This window comes from Oncorhynchus masou, chromosome 1 (assembly GCF_036934945.1).
Source record: "Oncorhynchus masou masou isolate Uvic2021 chromosome 1, UVic_Omas_1.1, whole genome shotgun sequence".
NCBI classification, from domain to species: Eukaryota; Metazoa; Chordata; class Actinopteri; order Salmoniformes; family Salmonidae; genus Oncorhynchus; species Oncorhynchus masou.
Window position 1 is genome coordinate 68,425,734 of NC_088212.1, and position 4,849 is coordinate 68,430,582.

The window sequence follows — 4,849 nt, forward strand, 5'->3', positions numbered from 1 at the left end:
AGAGTTGATCAGGCTGTTGATTGTGACCTGTGGAATGTTGTCACACTCCTCTTCACTGGCTCTGTGAAGTTTCTGGATATTGGCGGAAACTGGAACACACTGATCCAGAGCATCCCAAACATCAATGGGTGACATGTCTGGTGAGTGTGCAGGCCATGGAAGAACGGAGACATTTTCAGCATCCAGGAATTGTGTACAGATCCTTGTGACATGTGGCTGTGCATTATGCTGAAACATGAGGTGATGGCAGCCGATTAATGGAATGACAATGGGCCTCAGGATCTCGTCACCTCTGTCCGTTCAAATGGTCATCGATAAAATGCAATTGTGTTCGTTGTGTTTAGTTTATGCCTGCCCATGCCATAATCCCACCATGGGGCACTCTGTTCACAACAATGAGATCAGCAAACCACTCGCCCACACAACGCCATATACGTGGTCTGCGGTTGAGGCCGGTTGGACGTACTGCCAAATTCTCTAAAACGGTGTTGAGGCGGCTTATGGTAGAGAAATGAACACTCAATTCTACAGCAACAGCTCTGGTGGGCATTCCTGCAGTCAGCATGCCAATTGCACTCCCTAAGAGTTGATAAATTAATGAGTCCGGTCAACAATTTTGTTTGACTTTTTATTTATACTCTTGATCATCATTTCCTCCAACCCAAAGACAATAATACACAGCATAAGTCTAAAATATAGTTTACAGCCTCTTAGCTTTAATCATCATTATTCATATCTTCAGTCCATTCACACCCACCTTGAAGACACGGGACTCTGATTCAGTTCAAAATGTTAAACCTGTCTGGAAAAGTGAATTTCAAAAAAAACATTTTTCCCCCCCTCCCCTTCTCAAATCAGATATGTTGTTGTATAGTCGGGATAAATCTGAGGGTTACATATTCAGATTCTCTTTCAAAAGTACAATGGACGCTTTATGATTTCACAGGGAAAGGGATAATAGTGGCTAAAGTCAGATGCGCCTTCAAACCCCTTTACACACAGAAGTCACCTGGTCAAATATAGAAGTAAAAAACAATTACATCCGAATGAGTGGTGTGCACTTTTAACCACTTCCAAAAAAAAAAAAAAAACATTTTCAAATGTTCAACCCAACAAGGTGGTGTGTTGAATTTGTTGAAAAAATGTGAACTTTTCTTGCATTTCCAAAAAGAGGATTACATAAAGAGTAGAAATGACAATATTTACATTGGCTCTCACATGCAGCTCAGAAGTTGTGAATTGAAATCATTGCAGCCAATTTCATGTCCTACCTTGTGACTGTAGCAAGACATGCCAACACACTCAGATATTTACACACACGTACACTGGCTGATTACACAAACGAAACGCTTCAAAAGCTGCTCAGACCTCTGAGGGGTTATTTTCTTTACAAATGTCCTTTTTAAGATGCAGTGTCCAAACCAATGGAATTTCACCTTCATAAGCATTACTCATTTAAAACTATATGGGGGCACTGTATCCTTAAAAGAGTTAACTGGTCAAACATGATTGACAGAGGGTCATGCTGACAGAATCGAACCGATAAAAACAAAAAACATTCAAGACAAGGTACAAGTATGAGATGTCTTTCCTTTCCCTATAGCCTTATATATCTTGACCAGCTCCCCCTTGTGGAAATGAGCTCACAGCACAGCTAACATGCAGCTTTAGCTCAGTGTTATAGTTGTGTCATATCACAATGACAGGTTAAGCAGCACTGCATTAAGATCACAGGTCTTCTGAAAAAATAAAAATGTAGACAAAAGGCCATACACACAGCAGAGATCAGCCTCACACTTCAGTCCTGATTTTTTAAATGTATTTCAATAAATAGAAAGGACCACATTTCATCTTAGAGAGCCTGAACATCAACTACCCCGTTGGCCGGTTCCCTGTAACAGAACCAGGCCTAGTCTCTGCTCTCTCCACAAACCAGTCCAAAAGACAGGTTCCTTAATGCAGTCATCAGGAGCGATGAACAGACCCAGTAAGAGTGGATGATGACAGGCAGCCAAGAGCACCTTGTATCTGTCAACTCCAAGAGAAGACAAGCACTTAACTACTTAATGACTCATATCCACCACACACAGATTAAACCTCTCAGCCTGATATCTCCACCTTACCTTTTTATTGTATGTGCAACAGCATCACAAGGGTAAAAAAAAAATAGAAAAAAAAAACCTCAACACTTCAGAGGAACTCTGGGCCCATTCTCATGTCTCTGAAATCCAATACAATTAATGTGGGGAGGTGAGATGCCAGATGAATGGGGAGAGAATCTATAGGACCGGAAAAAAAGAATGACCTGCGAATAGGAGACTTAAAAAGGGGTCCAACAATGAGAATGCTCTCTTAGAAGGACCATGTGCACTGTAGGTAGGTCATCCATCCATTAATTAGCTTTCATGTCTGACAACATACATTTTCTCCAATTACTTTTTCTGGGAAAGAAAAAAAAACGATAAAGCACATCACAGGCCAAAGGAGGCATTACAGCGTCTTAGCAAGAGGCCTACTCCTCTTAAGGAGCATATGAAAATAGATTAGGCCTTTCTGAGGACCCCGAATACCGACAAGGTGCCACCTCGGTCACTGTGCACAGCTCACAGACCTCTCAGTAGTACAGTACATCACTCATAGACAACACCAGTTCTGCCCAACCAAACCTTAAGAGGACATTATAAGAAACCAACAGCAGCAACCTACTCACCCACTAAATCATCAGAAAATAGAAGATACGTCCAAACCTCAACATTATGAAGAGAATGCAGCTCATTTGCATCGTTTCAAGAGGATTCTTTTTTACATATATGTATACAATTATAGTCCTTAGCTAATCCGTATAAGTCTTCAAATGGGGTTTTATTTCATTTGATCATCTTTTGTTGTTTCGGTTTACAATAATATACAATGTACAGGCAGCCGATTACACATATTTTGCGATGACTGATGAAATAGGGAAGTCTTTTCTTTAGACCATATTGTTGACTAAGATCTATTCAGACAATATACACCGTGAGTAATTGGAAGTCTTAGAAAATGGTTGGTATCTAAAAAAAAGGGATGAAAGAAGGGATATTTGAAAAATCTTAAAAGCCCTCAATATATACAGAAAAAGCCAATATAGCATTGTCAAAAAAAGAAAAAAAGTTAACTAATAGAATGAAATCCTTTTCTCCATATACACATATCATTGCTCAAAAATATTTCCAAAGCTTATTTCCAAAGCTAAAAGCATCTCTGATTTGGTCACAAATGTTTGATAGTGTAGCATAGTGAATATCAATAAGCATATAGTGCGATTGAACATCTGACGGTCTGAACACATACAGCATCATGGGGCAGCTAAGCGTGTTAGTAATGAGATGTCCTACAGGTGCCCACTTGATTGCAGATCATACAGAAGACTAAATACAGCTATCCAGGTACTGTACTGTTGATAGTTAACAGGAAGAGAAAACATTGTGAGGTATTTAGGTTCATGTTTCCGACAGCTTGGTCGGGATTCTGATTTGGAGAAGTATGACAGCCAAGGAATCACACCAAGCTACACTGAAGTCCGACTACATCATTTCCACTCTAAATGCCAGAAAATCAGAGTGAGATGTCTTTAAAATAAAAGGTCACATTCTTCTTCGACTCCTTCCTTCCATGTTGCCTGCCCTCTAGTCAGGATATTACCCACAATAAGCACTCCCTGACACTCAAACCCTCTTCACACAGATCAGATGAGACCAGTTTAGGGACTTCCCATCTAGTTATGTCAAAAGGCACATCATTTTGATATCAGGCAATATTGTTTAAGTCAAATCACTGCAAAAAAAACAATATCATAATACCACAAAAATAGTGCCAACAAAATGGCCAGCGCCCTCAGAGGAGAGCCACAGAAAAAGACTGCAAAGAAAAAGATTTCAGTGCATATAACTACATTCAAAATAGACTTAATGTACATGTACGTACGTGTCGTCTCTAGGCCGGCTATGTCCAGCCAGGTTAATAGTCTAAAAAGAGACAGACGTTTTGACGTCCCAAAGCTGTGAATCTTACATTTCAGGCTGTTTGTTCAGATGTGTGGAAGATTCAAATACTTACAAAGTTAATATTCAATGAATCTCTGTTTAAGGATTTGCCTATAACTAAGATGTCTCAGACCCGCACTGATATACAACATCCATATTGCTTCAATAACCTCAGCTTGATCGAAGCAATTAACTGTTGAATTTAACAAGATGTCTTGAATAAACTGTAAATAGTGCCCATCTATGTGGAGGAAACAGTGCTATACAGGGCAGTCAAACAAAGCAGATTCCACCTCAGAAAATAAACTTTTTCAAGATACTATGGCTACCAAACTGCTGACCAAACGAAAGAAAATAGAACCATACTGTGTGTTTACCAGCCCATGACAAACAAACATACTCCAGCCTTTGAAATATGCACTTTATCCATTTACAGTATCTCAACCCTGCTGAAAGGCCTCTCTGGCCAACCAAGGTGAATGGGATTCAAACAACTATGAAACTGCTGGAATTCAATGACTCCACACATATTTTGCCTTTTAAATCACTCATGAGATGGAGGGTGAAATTAAGTTTCCCCCAAAATGAATGAGTGCTCTGGGTCTTTAAAACCTTTCTGCTGCCAAAGTTAATGGATGTAAAACAGGGGAAAAGTCATAATGTGAAAGTTTGTATAATCTGTTACCCCAGAACTAAAACCTCACATAATTTGGTCAGCTGCGTGATGTAGTTGTGGGTCCATACGTATTAGAAATTGGGAGTTCCGGTTTGCGAAGTCTCTACCCTCCCAAAACGAAACTCTTAGCCAAAGCCCCCCCCCCCCCCCC